The 17040-nt window shown below is 37.6% G+C and overlaps 1 protein-coding gene and 1 non-coding gene across 2 annotated transcripts in view; one reads left to right on the forward strand and one right to left on the reverse strand.

Moving 5' to 3' along the window:
• LOC126457961 (heparan sulfate glucosamine 3-O-sulfotransferase 6) overlaps positions 1-17040 on the forward strand; it is a 148636-nt gene that overhangs the window by 116182 nt on the left and 15414 nt on the right. The window lies entirely within an intron of this gene.
• Positions 14157-14229, reverse strand: Trnaa-cgc (transfer RNA alanine (anticodon CGC)). Its single transcript has one exon. It is a non-coding gene; the product is annotated as a tRNA-Ala (tRNA).

The following is a 17040-nucleotide window of genomic DNA, read 5'->3' on the forward strand; positions in this document are numbered from 1 at the left end:
CCAAGTGATACGTAGATTGCTTAGATACTCTGAAATTTGTACCCTGTCATTCTTGCTAACCAAAAATACTTTCTTACTTTTTTAAACATTCCTTTTAATACCAACTGCCGTTGATGCTGCCACAGCCTTGTGATCACCTGATTCCCTCCTGGTTTGGTAAGTTTGGATCTGTTAGTTACTAGGAGATCTGAGATATTGCTCTCATACTTAGGTTCTCTAACTTTCTAATCGAAGTAATTTTCAACAATATATTTGAACAGTCTTACATACATGGATCCTTTTATCTGGCAACTGTTTTAATTGTGTAACTATAGCTCCTAATACAGGTGATCTGTAATAGATACCATGTTTGACCCATCTTTGATGCTTACCTGTACCCAGACTATTTCACGTTCAGAATCTATAATCACCTTATTAGATAGCCATCACCTCTGGTGCTTTGCCTAGTCATGCAGCATGTATTGTGATCTGAATTTAATATTTTGCTGCTGTTCATTTCCAGTTTCAGCTAACTTTCTGTCCCTAACACTATGCGAATATTATTACTTTTAATAAGCAAGACTTATTCCGGACCTTCTCATGAGTGCTCCTGCACATTGCTAATAATATATTTAAATTTTATTTTTCCAATCTTTAAGGGTGAAAGTTCTGTAGTAATATGGCTTATCAGTCTTTGATTTTGACAGGTATTTCCCCATAATTAGGAGTACCTCTAACTCAAAAAATCCTACTGTGGACGCCACATGTACTCTGCTTCCCGAGTACCTGGTTCCTTTATGTAATGCACTCCCGACATATTAAGGGGGCCCTTGCCATTCTCCCCCGACAATGGAGGTCGAGAAATTTATGTTGTAGATCATGGGATACCTATCTGAGTGTCTGCCTCAGACTTTCAACTTGACTTCAAACCAGAGGACTGCAATCAACTCTGGATATGATGGTGAGCTGTGCTTGCATCCCATGTGTGATGCTAGCTGCTTTCACCATTACAGCCAATTGCCAAAGAGAACTGAGTATAGCCTCAGAACCCAGGCAAGAAGCATTGTTCATGTGAAAATGAGCCAATGTCCACACACAGTTGCACCCAGTGTAATTAATAGTTTCCTGAATAACATCATTCATGTCTCGAATGATGCCACCCAATAAACATATTGAGTACACACTGGCCATCTTTCCTGACCTGCCTAGTATCTCCCTGAGGGGCTCCATTACCAGCCTACTTTTAGAGCCCCCAAATGACCAACAAATACACCCTCTGTGACTGTCTAGACTTAGCAGGAGAATCAGCCCTATTTCTAAAGATGGGGTGTCCTGAGGTGGCTCAGATGTGTTGTCAACATTAGACAGCACTTCATACCTGTTGCTAAGGCATAAGAGGGCAGCCATGCGCCCAGTCCCCACATTCGCTTCTGCACAGAGATAAGCAAATCCACCAGCTTTTGCCACTCACTATTGAGTCAGGACAAAGTGTTCAGATGATGTGTGTTGAAGATGCAAGGGTATTCCAGTGGTATCAGAAGTATTGCAGCTTTTCAAAATGGCAGCAGCCAGAAGCCCGTCAACCATGGCCAACGCAGCTTCTGGCTGTTTCCAGAGAGTGGGTAATTCTCCTTGTATCCACAAACAACAAACACAGTTCCTATCCACTTCATATTGTGTAATAAAATCATGAGTAATGTGACTAACTTATCAGTCAAGGACTAAGAAAGAAGAAGCAGGCAACAAAGGCTGCAGAAATCAAGTAAATAAAGTAACACTTGTGCTTACAGTGACAGAAAACTACACTACAAAGTTAACTCATTCTGCATAAACAATTGAAAAATACACCGAATCTTACAACAAAATAAATAGACCACTAAGAGCAGATAAATAAACAGTTATTGTTCACCTCTAGTCAGAAGCACAAAAGAATGCTACCAAACTAAGCAATATATACATTCTGTGTACAAACTGGAGCTGCTGTTGCCTAACCCCACCCTGCTGCAGGACTGTCACAAGAAAACCATCACTTGTAAACTCAAAGGCTGTAACATTGAGTAGAATGCATAGGAACTGCCAAGAAGATAAATTACTGTTTGTTTGTGTGCTTAATGCTAGCAGCAAAGTGAGATACTTGTCAGCCATTAAAAGTATCAGAAAAAAGAATTTGACAACAGAAGCTGAGTTAAGCTATTTCTAAACATTGTGAAAGTTATGCTTAGTTTGCAAGTTAGGGGGCAGTAATTAGCACAAAAACTATTAAACACCAGCAGTTATTCATGTGAGCCATTGAATAGTAAATACATCCAGTCAACGATGGGAGTCCAGGAGGCCAGGCCTCCTGATCAGCCAGCTTCAAATGTAAAAGCAACTAACACTATGGAGCAGACCCAGTGTGTTAAATGTTTTGACAGTCATTAAAGGGCAAAAGATATATTTGAGAACCTTGAAACCATAAAATCAGTTCGAATACCAAGTAATGGATCATTGGTAGTAGAAGCAGAAACACCATAACAAGCAACTACCTCATGAAATCTAACCAGTTGGTAGAGTACCAAATTCGAGCATCGAATGTAGAAAGGATGGCCCCTTCTGTGCTGTAATTACTGTAATCTTACCATTGTGGTCCCTACAGGAGCAATTTGTAGGAGCCCGTGGCAGTTCCTAATATTACTCAGTTAATAGTGATTCTTGAAACTTCATAATTAGACATTGGCAGGATAGCTGACATCTGTCTTTTAAGTGCCACATCAGGATTTTCAGCATTTCCATGTTACTCTCCCACATGTCAAAACAGCCTATAACCATTTGTGCTGCCTTTCATGGTATGTTCGACACTGTGTCGTATTGTAGACTACCAACACAAACCGACAGATGATCATAAATAGTATCTTTGCCGATATATGATTGGTTCGATGAATGGTTGACTATTGGAGCCCAGTATGCTATACTAGATGACAAATGTTTTTCAGAAATGGAGGTTAGGTCAGTTGTTCCCCAAGGTAATGCAGTAGAGCCATTAAAATTTTTGATTTATACAAATTATTTATCAGATTGTCCATTCATGTAGCTATTGTTTACAGGAAAGTACTGTCATTGGACAATCATAAGAAATTACAGAAAGTCTTGGTCAAAATTTCCACTTGGTGTAATGCATGGCAACTCTCTTTAAAAGTGGATAAATGCAATACAATACTTGCAACTGAGAGAAAGACCATTGTAATATCCAATTACTAGATTAACAGTACAGGAAAAGAGAGATTGCTACTTACCATAAGAAGACGCGTTAAGTTACAGACAGCCTCTATTATGAGACACATACATAAAGCTTTGGACCACAGTCCTCATCAGCAAAAGAGAAATACACATCATTCATACACACAAGCAAGCACACATCATGCACACATGACCGCCAACACCAGCGTCTTGAGTCGAGATGTTGGAGTTGGCAGTCATGTGCATGAGTTATGCTTGCTTGTGTGTATGAAAAATGTGTGTTTCTCTTTTTGTGATGTAGTCTGTGGCTTTATGTAATTGTCTTTTAATTGTGCCTGTCTGGTACTTAACAAGTCTTCTTTCTACATCTGCATCTATATCTGTACTCTTCAAACCATCATGAGTTGCATGGCAGAGGGTATATCCCGTTGTACCAGTTTCTTCCCGTTCCATTCATGCATGTAGTGCGGGAAGAGTGCTTCTGTGCATGCTGTATGGTAGGTAGCAATCTACCTTTTCCCACATTGTTGATATTCCCACCTGGAGTTTACATTGTTCAGTTACAAGATTAGTGGTAAATGTTCTAAGTATAACATATTGTATAAGTGTTTAAAAATAATACTAAGAAGTGATACAAAGTGAAATGATCATATGAAATCAGTATTAGGGAAGGCATAACAAAGACTTTGACTGTTGTAAGGACACTGAGAAAGTGCAGCACATCTGTAAAGGGAATCTCATACACGTTGGGAATCTCATACAAGGTGCCTGTGCAGCTAGATCTAGAGTATCATTCCAGTGTTTGGAGTCATTATCAGGCAAAAATGACAAAAGAAATTGCACAAATTCAAGGACACACTGCTCAGATCATAACGGGTAGTATAGACCATACAAATGTGCAACAGAATGTTTGGGGAACTGAAATTGGATACCTTGTAAGAAAGACAACATAGTTCTCAACAAACACTGTTGGATAAATTCAAAGAAGACTGTTTGACAATATTATGCCGCCATGATCACATGTTTAGTGTAGGGATAATGGGAATAAGACAAGAGGTTGGGGCATGTTATAGAGGCATACAGACAGCCGTTACTCGCTCAATAGGCAAATAAAACAGAATGCAAAATTTTATGTACCATTCACTATGCACTGTACAGTGGCTTGCAGAGTGTATATGTAGGCATAAATACATTCAAATCCTCAGTTATTTCTGTTTGGTATGGATCCCACACACTCATGCCAAATTCTTATATGGATTGCACCAGGTTTTTATAAGACATCTCTTTTGTAGACCGATTGCATTTTCCTAGTATCTTGCCAATGAAACAAAGTGTGCTGCCTGCTTTACCTACAGCTGAGCCTATGTGATTGTTCGATTTCATACACTTACAAATCATTTACATCTAGGTATTAATATAGCTTGACTGACTTCAGTTGTGTGTCTAATGTTGTAGTCCTAAGATTTAACATTTTTTATTTTTGTGAAGTGCACAATTGTACATTACTGAAAATTTAAAACAAGTTCTGATTTTTGTGTCACTTCAAAATAATATCACTTTCTGTCTGCATATTTGAACAGGTTTTTAGGTGTTATTTCATTACAGATAATGGCATCATCAAAAAAAGTTTGAGAGTACTATTATTATTGACTGCCAGCTCATTGATATGCAACATGAATGACAAGGATCCCAACACATTTCTCTGGCTCTTGCCTGAAGTAACATCTACACCTGTTGATGACTCTCTATCCAAGAGAACATGTTGTATCATCTCTTCTAAGAAATCCTCAATCCAGTTGCAAATTTTATTTGATACCCCCTGTGACTGAACTTTGGTTAATAAGAATTGATGCAATACTAAGTCAGATGCTTTCCAGCAGTCAAGGTACACTGTATCTACCTGATTGCCTAGTACATTGGCCTTTGGAATACCAGATGATAATAGCATGGGTTGGGTTTCATACGTCTAATTTTTTCAGAATCCATAATGACTGTCTTAGTGGAGACCATTATGTTTGAATTATCTTTTTTGTATTTGAGCTCAGAATATGTTCTAAGATTCTACAGTAGTTAGATAGCAGTGATATTGGACAGAAGTTTGGTGAATCACTTCTCCTACCCTTCTTGTAGGTGGTTTGAACTGTGCTTTCATCCAACTACTGGGCACAGCTTGTTGTTCAAGGTTCTGTTATTATTATTATTATTATTATTATTATAGTTACAAGAAGGGCTAACTCACTCAGAAATTCTGTATAGAACATAATACATATCTGTAGCAAGGAATATGAAATTAAATTAAGGCTGTCGTAATACAGTACAATGGGTAGAAGAAAAATTACATTCAAAAAATGTGATCATGTCTCACATTGCATAATACAGCACAATTACTGATGTTAATCAATTAATCATATGCTCACACAGACAATACGATATTTCATCAGGAAATTGCAGTATCACAAATCTGGGATCACTGAAGGTGGCAGCAGTTTGAATCAGAGGACAGTCAACATGAAGTGTTCCGAACAGTGGAGACTTTAATGATGAGTATTTGGGGCCAGTGGGCAATTTGTTACAACCTTACTATAAGTAGTCAGTTGGGAGCTTATAACAAAGTAATTTTTGTAGGTTAGCAGTTAATAATAAGATTGGTACGTATGTGGCCCAAGGTGCCACCCCAAAATGTCAGTATTGGTTGTTCACCAAAAATATTCGACAATCATTGAGCTATAGCAATCAGTGAAGCTCTAGTTGCAACACACGTAAGACATAAACAACCAAAGAAAAAGTGCCCCCACCTAAAATAAGCCATTGTAAACAGGAAGCAAATAATTAAAAAAAAAGCCTTCAATGAAAAATTGCTCCTATACTTTAGTGGAATGTGATTGGTTTCAGAACATTTGTGGTTGGAATTGCAATGGTTAATATGAGAAAGTCTCGTGTGCTTGTGTGTACACAAGACACATTTAAAACTAACTGGCATCCCTGTGCCTACTTGTTAGTTCTTCCACTAAAGGGGTGATCCCTTGGGATAGGGCCACTGCTGGAGTGGACATCCATTTGAATGACACATACTGGTGTACACTTTTCCTGTGACAACAGTTCAAGTAAGTGTTGTAAAATTGCATGTTCTATGTAATGCTACTTTGTGTAACCTGTATCTTCCAATCAACAGAGTTCTGGATGGAGAGACCCTCTTTAACCTCATTTCACAACTCCCTCAACTTCTTAAGACCTGTAATCTGCTATAGAAATCTTCAGTAGTATGCCTCAGAGATAAAGTTACTGACAGCCCTTACTGTGGTAGCAAGCACTTTAATGCAGATAGAGCAGATTCTAAAAAGAAGCAACCACAGTGGTTGCTCAGCAGAGCAAACTGGATGCTTTATAGCCCACTGGCTATTTTCATAAGACAATGTCCAGCACCCAGTTAATGATGTCATATTGGCACCAGATTTCATCTAAATTCTGCCCAACACTACTGTGAAAATGTCACATGACAGGAAGGCCATCATACCCCATTTCACCCCTTCTCTTGATGCCTCTGTGATGGAGGTCAGAATAATGACACCTAGCACTGAAATCGCAGAGCTTTCCTATGGGTGGCTGAGGAAAAGATTTAAGACACAGCGTTGTTCAGAATCAACACGAAAAAGCTTCGCGGGGTGGCATAAAGGGCATCAGTGAAACCAACCCCTTCCTTGGGGCATTGACTCTTGTACATTTTATGACTGAAAATGACAGTTTACAGTGTGATGAGCAACAGAGCAACGTCCTTCACAATCTTTGATGCTGCCAACTTCCGAGGATGTTTCAACTATTTCCAAAGACATTGTATGACTGCATCTCCATTGAACATTGATCACACCACTTTAAAGTGCAGAGGTGTCAGCAATGTCAAAGGTTGTTGAGATTTGTCCAGTTGTTCATTGTACTGAGAACTGTCATTTTCGACTACAAAATGTTTGGAAATCAACCCTCCAAGGAAAGGGTTGGTTTCGTTGATGCTCTTTATGCCACTACCTGAGGCCTTTTCATGTCGATTCTGAGTGGCACTGTATCTGAAATCTTTTCCACGGTCACCCAAAAGAAAACCGATTTCAGTGATGGGTATACAGTTCTAACCTCCCATCACAGAGGCATCAAAAGAAGGGGGTGAAATGAAGGTAAGAATAGGGTGTGATGACCTTCCCATTGTGTGACACATCCATGGTGACGGTGTGCAGAATTGTGATGGAACTTGGTGCCACTGTAGCATCACTAATTCACCTTACAAATCACAAGCATTTCAGGGCTCTGGCCTTTTTTTCGCACTTGTCAACCACTTGCTGTTTGAAGCATTGTCAACCCCAATAGCGACCTTGCAGGGTGCCATGCTTTTGCACCACTATAGGAGAGGGTTGTATGCATCTTTTAGCCAAATTTCAAACTAGTATATCACAATGGAGACAAATATGGAGTTTTGAGAATAAAATCCTTTAACTACATTGCACAGTGTATTTCAAAGTCTCCCAGCATAATACAGCTCCCTCATGAAAAATATCTCCAATAATTGCTGTACTGAAACTGTTTCCAAACTACATCTGGAGACAGTATTGGAGTACTTCACTTCAATCACTGCCACTGAAAATCATGATTCAGGTTTCATCCACCATGAAGCATTAACAGAGAAGGCTGGTAAGAAGTTCTGTTCCAACAACATAGAGGATTCAATTGCTTCTTTTGTAAGTGGGAGTATATCCTCCTGTATCAGTAGCTCGGGTGACTGCAACAGTCAATAACAAACTCTAGTACAGTGTGTTGCCCAACAATAAAAAATAAGCAGAGTAAATCCTTGTAAGTGTTTTTATTCAAATGTGGTTGTCCTGACTCGTGGAGGATCGCAGTCTTGATCTTGTCGCAAGCAAGGTAAGAAGGATACATTGCCCTTCAGCTAGGTTTTGTAGCTTTGGCACCATAATCGATTTTAATGTTACCCTCATTAGTATCTGATCTGAGTCCTAGGATCCAGATCATTAATTGGTCACTATAAGTACGGGATCAGGAGGTATCATTCAACACTTGCCAACCTCACTCTTAGCAATACAACAACCTTTATTTACATACAGAACACCTCATTGGTTGACTATCATTGCGAAAATCCACAGCTCTACTTGAAAGTATAGCATCCTCAAATAGATCAAAGAATGGGGCTTCCACGAAAATGTTATGTCTACTTGTTATAGATTTCTATCAGAGTACCATAACTACACTAACAATTACAGAGATGGCTCAACAAGGGGTATTTGATTTTCAGCCCTACGGTATTCACCAAATGAGTTCTCAGGTTTGTTTACCCAATGATTTTAAATTGTTTACAAGCATCTCCTAGTTTCTCTTATTTCAACAACCTACAGTACCTTTTAGATTATTTTATCAACAGAATTGAAAATTTTTGCATTTTAACAACGGAATTTATACAATTACTGTAGGAGTTTCATGCATTGCTTGCTTCTGTGTGAGCGTATGTGAGGGGGATTGCGAATGGGTGGTCTGCAGTGTCATATAAAACACTTAAAATATATTTTTTAAATTGTTTGTTATTTTAAGTATTCTGTGTGATGGTACAGCTGTATACCTAGAAAGTTTTTAATGAAATTTGCACCACCCAAGTAAAGCAGCTACCACCGAGCATTGTCTTGAACATAATCATGAAATAAAATATTAGGAGATGAATATTGTGTTGCAAATGCCAAGTTTCTGGTACACAGTAGTGAAAGAGTCTATCATGGTGAAGATGTCAGAAAATGTAATGAAGAGGCATGGTGCTTTCAATTAAAATAACCCCTAGAGTCCATCAGTGAGTATATTAAAATCTTACTGGCCATCACATCCACCAGAGTTAAAAAACACTGAAATAATTTGTGTTTCATGGAACATCAGTGCCAACTATAAGGAAGAATAGAGCATCAGAGAATATAGTGGATCACAGGAAACAAATTTGTCTATAAATAGCTGCATAGGACCAACAATAGTTTACACTCTGGTTGGAGTCCAGGCAGCGAGTACACATAAAAACAAAATTCATGGTACTTGATGAAGATGCCTGCCTACACTAACCAGTTCCTACAAAATTTTGCAAACACAGTACAAACTTGTACCTGGAAAGAAGTAGAAGTACATGTACAGTTATTCTCTGCAAACCACTCTGAAGAGCATGACAGAGTAGTTCTTAACTAACTGTTATTAGGGCTACTTCTTGTTCCATTGACATGTGAAGAATGGAGAGAATGATTGCTTAAATGCCTCAGTGCACATTGTAACTCGTCTAATTTTGTCTTTGTGATACCGAGGGGACTGAAACATAGGTGGTTGTAGTAAATTCCTTGATTCCTCACTTAAATCTGGTTCTAAGAAATTTGTAAGTAGTCCTTCATGAGTGTGTTTGTGTCTATTTTCAAGCACCTGCCAGTTCATTTTTTCAACATCTCCATGTTGCTACCTGATGACTATTCATGCTGTCCTTGTTTGTATAATTTCAGGATACTGTGGTAGTTGTGTACCACTCACTTGAGCAGTATTGTAGTATGTAGGTATTAGTGTGTTTCCCTCTGTTAGTCCTATTTTGTTATCAGTCCCATACGCCTGAGCAATATTCTAGGATGGGTTGTAGAGTCTTTAGTAGGCAGTCTCATTTGTACTTTGACTGCATTTTCCTAGTGTCTTACGAATGAACCGCATTCTGCCACCAACTTTACTTACAACTGAGCCTATGTGATCATTCCATTTCATATCGTACAAATTTTTACACTCAGATATTTGTGTGAATTGTCCAATTCCCATTGTGACTCATTGATATTGTATTCATATGATAGTAGGTTTTTCATTTTCTTGAAGAGCACAATTTTACATTTCTGAACAGTCAAAGCAAAGTCCCAATCTTTGCACCACTTTAAAATCTTATCAAGATCTGACTGCTTACTTGCACAAGTTTTTTAGACAGTACTTCGTTAAGGATTACTGTATCGCTACATAAAGTTTGTGGCAACTGTTTATAAGTCATTAATTTACAATATAGACAGAAAGTTTCTTGACACACTTACCTGGAGCTACTTCTACATCTTTCAATGATTCCCCATCCAAGATAACATGATATGTCTTCCCTGCCAAGAAATCCTCAATCCAGTCACAAATTTCTCTTGGCACCCCGTAATAAGTGGTAGGTGGGGTATGAGTCGAATGCTTTTTGGAAGTCAAGAACTGCAGCTACCTGAGTGCCTTGAACCGTGGCATTCAATGTGTCATGTGAGAAAAGGTTAAGTTGCATCTCTCATGATTGATGTTTTAGGATCCACGCTGCTTGGTAAGGAGAAGCTCGTTCTGATCAAGATACCATATTATGTTCAAGCTCAGAATATTTTCTAATGTTTTGCACAGATGAATGCCTAGAATACTGGGCAATGGTTTTATAGATCACTACTTCTACCCCTCTTGTAAACTGGTGTGACCTGTGTTATCTTCCAACTACCAGACACAGCTTTTTGCTTGGGATCTCCTTGTATATTACAGTTAAAAGAGGGGCTAATTCAATCACAAATACAGTGTAGAATCTGATAGGGCTTCCATCAGGCCCAGGGATCTTGCTCAATTTTAGCAACTCAAGCTGTTTTTCAGCACTATTGATGCTAATATCTATTTCATTCATCTTTGCAGTGGTGTGAGAATGAAATTGAGGTGATGTAGCCATATAAATATTTTCTTCATCTCATGTGTGTGTGTGTGTGTGTGTGTGTGTGTGTGTGCACCAACAGCCTTGCTGCAAAGTTAACCACTGTCAAGTTGGGTTAATACTTGGATTGGTGACTGACCGGGTATGCCAAGCCCTGTTAGCTAACAGTGTGCACTCAGCCCTTGTGTGAGGAGCTACTTGATTGAGACATAGAGGCTCTGGGCACAAAAACTGACAATGGCAGGGAGAACGGTGTGCTGACCATACATCCCTCCGTATCTTCATCCAGTGATGCTTGTCAGCTGAAGATGACATGGCAGCGTATTTTCCAAAATAATTAAATAGAGCATACAACAGAAAATATGTCTGTGTTTGTGAAATAATAATAGCTTGGCTGAGTATACAGTCAAACGTGATGAAAATGTTATTTTTTCCATGCAAACCACTTTTGAATTAAAATTACCTGCTGAAGCCACTCTGGTTGATCTGAGTAAAACATTTGATTGTATCAACCATAAAATATTAACAAATTGATTGCTGGCTTCTGTCTTGGGTTCTGTGGCTGATGTCAGTTTGATGTTTTCTGATGTTTCTCCAGCACACATAGCTGGCATTGTGAAAGCATCACCCTCTGTATCTGGTGGCAGATTGGAGTCGAGCTTGTGGTTGCATATTATATGTACCTGATACATCAACATAAAATATTTCTAGATAAAATATGATGTTATAGCAGTAGGGGCTTGAAACTCTCCCTTACTGAATCTTTTGTCAACAGTTGAAAAGAAACTGTAAAACACAACAATGAAAAGTCACAGTGCCTGAATATTACTCAAGGTGTTCTTCAAGGACCAGTTGTGCCTCTACTTTATATAGGATCAGTTGTGCCGCTACTATATATTTTATCTTCTAGAGACCACACAAAAATTTCACTCCCTTCTCATTTGCTTTTTTGTGTTCTTTGAATGTTCTTTTATCTTTTCATAATTTCCCTGACTACCTCCATAGCCGGATGTTGGGTGTCGCTGTCTTCGGTGCCAAAGAATCCAGGTTTGATTCTCTCAGATTTGTTTGAGATTCATGAGGCCAAATGAGGATCTGCTTGTATAAAGGAGCTGTGGCACCACCAGGATTCATACGCTGACAGTATTGGCTGGAGGGATAGGTGACATGCTCATGTCATATTCCACCATCATAGACTGCTTCTTGTACTGCCCTGTAGTCAGCAGTTGACTAGTCACGACAAGCCTAAGGCCTAATCTGCAAGTAGTGTTTACATTTAGCATTTCTCTTTCTTTCTCTCTCCAGACCACTACCTACCTGTTCGCTTTCTTGGAATCCTTATAAATTGAACATTTTCCATTTATTCTTTCTGTTATTTTTTTTCTATATTTTGATGTATTTTATCAATGTTTCCAGGCTCTTTTGCTTCTAATTGGACCTAAAATTTTCTTAGATCAGGTTAGATTAGATTCAGTTTTCATTCTGTAGATCAAAAAGTGAGATGATTCTCTTGGGTGTGGAACATGTCAGAGAGCATAACAAAAGAAAAATTGAATATAACACTAATTTCCCTCATCATTTGTCAGGAGATTGCCAAAGTATGAATACATTGCAATACACTGGAACTTGTAATATCTACAGAATTAATACACTGTCAGAATGAAACATAGTAATGCACTTTTAATAAATTTATCACACACAAAATACATAATATTGATTGTTGCTACCAACTGATCTCAAAACTGAAATCTAACAGAGATTTTTGCTTAAGCTGGTCTGACAGTCCCTAATTGATCTTAGGTCTTTATGTAGATTGTTCTTATTCCTAGTATTGATACTATGTATTGAGCTGTTGGTTGGAAACTGAGATGTATTAATTGCAACAAATTTTATTAAGGAAAAAATATACTGAGTAGCAGTGGTTAGAATACCCAATTCCTTGAGCAGGTTTCTACATGATTTTCTTGAATTTACACCACAAACGAGTCTTGTTACACACTTTTGCAATCTAAAAACTTTTTCTTGGTTTGACCAATTGTGCCAAAATATGAGCCCAGGTGACATAATAGAATGAAAATAAACAAACTATGCAAGGTTTTTTTTAAATATTTGTATCTCTTGCATTCATATTGCAAATACAGACTTGTTTAGACACTTCAGCAATTCTGTGGTATGCCTTTACCAACTAAATTTATTACTGAGTTGTAATCCCAGAAATTTAACATTGTCAACCTGTTCTATATGCATGCTCGAGGGAAATCTCTTACAGGTTCTGAACTGCATACAGTGAGTCTTTTCGAAGTTTAATGACAGTGAATTAGCTTTAAACTATTTATTAATGTCAGCTAAAATTCGATTAGCAGCCATTTCTAAATGTGTACTTAACTTGCTACTTATTGCAATGTTTGTATCATCTGCAAACAAAACAGATTTAGCATCTGGCAATGTAACAGACAAGAGATCATTAATGCACAAAAGATAAAGAAACAGATCCAAGATGGGGCCTGGAAGAACACCACGTGTAATTAATTCCCAATCAGAAGAAGACTGAATGCTTACTGCACAGGTATTTTACAACAACACCCTTCGTTTCCTTTCAGTTAGGTTAAGTTCAAACCATTTTGCAAGACTGGCGGTGACACCATGATATTCTAATTTACTTACGAGAATGCTGTGATTCACACTGTCAAAGGCTTTTGAGCAGTCACAGAAAATGCCACTAACCTCTAATATGTTATCTAATAAATTAAGTACATTCTCACTGTACATGTAAATAGTCTTCTCTTTGTTGGAACTCTCAAGGAATCCAAACTGAGACTTGGACAATATATTATTTGCAGTCAGATGCTTAAGAAGGACGCTTGAACACAGCCTTTTCAAATATTTTTGAAAAAATCAGCAAAAGTGACATTGGCTGATAATTTGACAGTGTCTCTTTATCCCCTTTCTTGTAAAGAGACTTAACTTCAGGATAGGATGTTTTCGCCAGTCTGGAAGTGTTCTGCTTATAAGAGATTGATTACACAAATAACTCAAGTGAAAACTGTTTGATTAACTTCATTGATGTGTTAGCATAACCAGTAGAGGAGGAGGAGATTAGTGTTTAACGTCCCGTCGACAACGAGGTCATTAGAGACGGAGCGCAAGCTCGGATGAGGGAAGGATGAGGAAGGAAGTCGGCCGTGCCCTTTCAAAGGAACCATCCCGGCATTTGCCTGAAGCGATTTAGGGAAATCACGGAAAACCTAAATCAGGATGGCAGGAGACGGGATTGAACCGTCGTCCTCCCGAATGCGAGTCCAGTGTGCTAACCACTGCGCCACCTCGCTCGGTAAACCAGTAGAATACTTGGATTTAAGGATTTTTTGATGAATGCTACTTCTTTGGAAGAAGTGAGTGTCATTTCCATTTAGTGAAGTTATTCATAATATTCCATTGCACTGTTTACTGAACTTGATAACCCCAGAATGTCAGTAACAGAAACAAAGTATTTGTTAAGAATTTGCATCCTTCATGATTCTTCCCTCTATAATATCTAGTTTCACTAATTTAAAATTTAGTGCTAGGCATTTGCTTGCATAGAGGCATTACTTTTGCATTTCTTGATATCCATGTTTATTGTAAATTTTTTTGTTATTCCATATGCTTTTATATTTTGTGTGTTCTTCCACTTATGACAATTTTTCTGAGATATTGTCTCAAATTATTTCTCATAATTATTTGAAGTTTTTTACTCTTTTTGCTCATAAGTAAACAATCTTTGTGCATATTTTCGTCAATGATACATTTGGTTTTCTCTGCAGAGATTCTTAAACCAACTGTACTGGCTATCAGTTCCAAGAGATTGATTTGTATGTCTGGATCTGTTAGATTTTTCAGATATTACACCAAAATCATCTGCAAATGCCAGGAAACTTACTTCAATACGTTGTTTCTTTCTTTCAGTTATTGATGATACTGGATCTGTGTTTTTAAAGCCCTCTTGATATTCCTTTAGTTGTTTTTGTTCTGGTATACAATTTTTGAAAATACTTTATAGGCAATTGGTGGAAGAGATATGCCTTTGTAGTCACTGGCACCTCCTTTGTCATCTATCTTATGAAGAGCATATATTAGGACAACTTCCCATTCTTCTGGAATCTTTTTTGTTTCCCGTATTACTTCAAACCATGTAGTCTTTTACACTCTTATTAGACAATTTCAGAAGTTAAACAGTAATTGAATGTTTCCCATTGACTTTGTAATTTGTTACAGTTTTAATGGTATCTGTGATTTCTTCAATGATTGGTGAAATATCTCCCTCTTGATTCTCACAAGAGTCTGAGAATTGGAATATAAGACATGGTTCTGGGCAATTTAACGGTTAATCAAAACATTTTGCACATTTTTCACAATTTGCAGTCTTATATAAAGCAGTTATACCTCTGCCATTATTGAAGCAAATAATTGATGTTTGGTAGCCCTTTAATTAATTCTTGAAGCTCCAGTGAAAATCTATGGAATTATTTTTGTAGCATTTTCCTCCATCTCAAGTGGTTTTTTCAAATGATCTTTTGGTTCTCAGTAGTATCGTAGATATTTTATTTCTTTGTTGTTTAAATTGTTTCCAGAACATCTCCATTGTCTCTGTTTTTCTAACCTTGCTGTCGCCACTATTTCACACTCCTTATTCCTTATGTCTTACTGCTTCATGTATTATGATAGGCTTATACATGTTGCAGTTTGTTAATATCTGTGGCCTTTTTGTGTTTCTGCACGGTAAAAATTTCACTTTTATTGTAGAAGTCTAGTGAGCAGTATAAAATGCACTATTGCTGACATCTTTTAACATACATAATGTCCTTCGTTTTTCATTTGGAAATGGCCACATTATTCATGTGTAATTCTCCTAACATGAGAATTGGGGACATCTTTGTTTTGTATTTTCTTGCTAGTTTTCTAAAAGAGGTTGACATTAATAGCTGTAAAAGCTTTCAATTTAATTTTCTCAGTGTTATACCATTTTTGATAATTCTTTCACATGCCAAATAATCTCCTATTCTTATTTTTTCTTTGTCATCAATGAAATTATATAATTTTGTTCTGGGATTTTCTATATTTTGGTTTCCAGAAAATCTCAGAATACTTTCACTTTACCTGGATTATTTTCTTCATTTATTAGTGCATGACAGTTAATGAGTGTGTATTTTTTGCTTTGAGTTTAATTGAGAGAAGAGAGATTATTTCAGAGCTAGATGTAAATACTGTTACATTGTCCATTATCTTTTTGTGAATGTAATTTTAATGACATTCGTTTTGTACGTTCAATTGCTGGTTTACACTTAAACATTCTATAATGTTGTTTCTTTATTACATTTTCGTCTAGAAATCTGGTTTCCTTTACTGTCAAAATCAGGATACTTTTATCCAAAAGTGTCTGTAATTCTTTCTCTTTGCCAGTCTCTACTAAGAAGTTCTCATTTAAAATACTTCAAAATATTTCTTTTTAATTTAAATTTTGGAGAGATTGCCAGCATGCTGCAACTTACAATATCTTGATTGCAGGTGTTAGGACTCCCCAGAACCCTAGGTTTCAATGCAATGGTTGATGCAATGGTAGATTCCTCTTCTGTGTTATCACCTGGAGTAGTGCATACTTTTAGCATACTTTCCATTCTGCAATGAAAGTTATTGATTGTAGAGGTCGGGAATTAGGTTCTAGGATAAGACTGGACTGTAAGTTCAAAATTGATTTTATGTTTGTAGTTTAATCCACTAGGTTCTTCCATTCTCTCCACCACTGGAAAATTAAATTCCTCTTCCACTGTTGAGCTTGTTGAAAAGTTTTCACCTGTAGTCCTAGGCAGGGGCCCCTATTGGATACTACCATCCAGAGCCACAGGAACCTAGGTTTTTTTATGTGAGGCTGATACTACTACTTCCCCCCCCTCCTCCTACTCCTCCTCCTCCTCCTCCTCCTCCTCCACTTCCTAGATGGCACCTCTGGCTTGGACAACAAGTTCATAAATTCTGGAAAAGCTGTAAACACACTGAAACTACAAAACAAGGAGAACTGTAAGTTACTGAATACCTGATTTAATAGTAATGAATTATCTATTAATTATGAAAAGACTATGAACATTATTTTCAGCTTTCCTAGT

This window comes from Schistocerca serialis, chromosome 2 (assembly GCF_023864345.2).
Source record: "Schistocerca serialis cubense isolate TAMUIC-IGC-003099 chromosome 2, iqSchSeri2.2, whole genome shotgun sequence".
NCBI lineage: Eukaryota > Metazoa > Arthropoda > Insecta > Orthoptera > Acrididae > Schistocerca > Schistocerca serialis.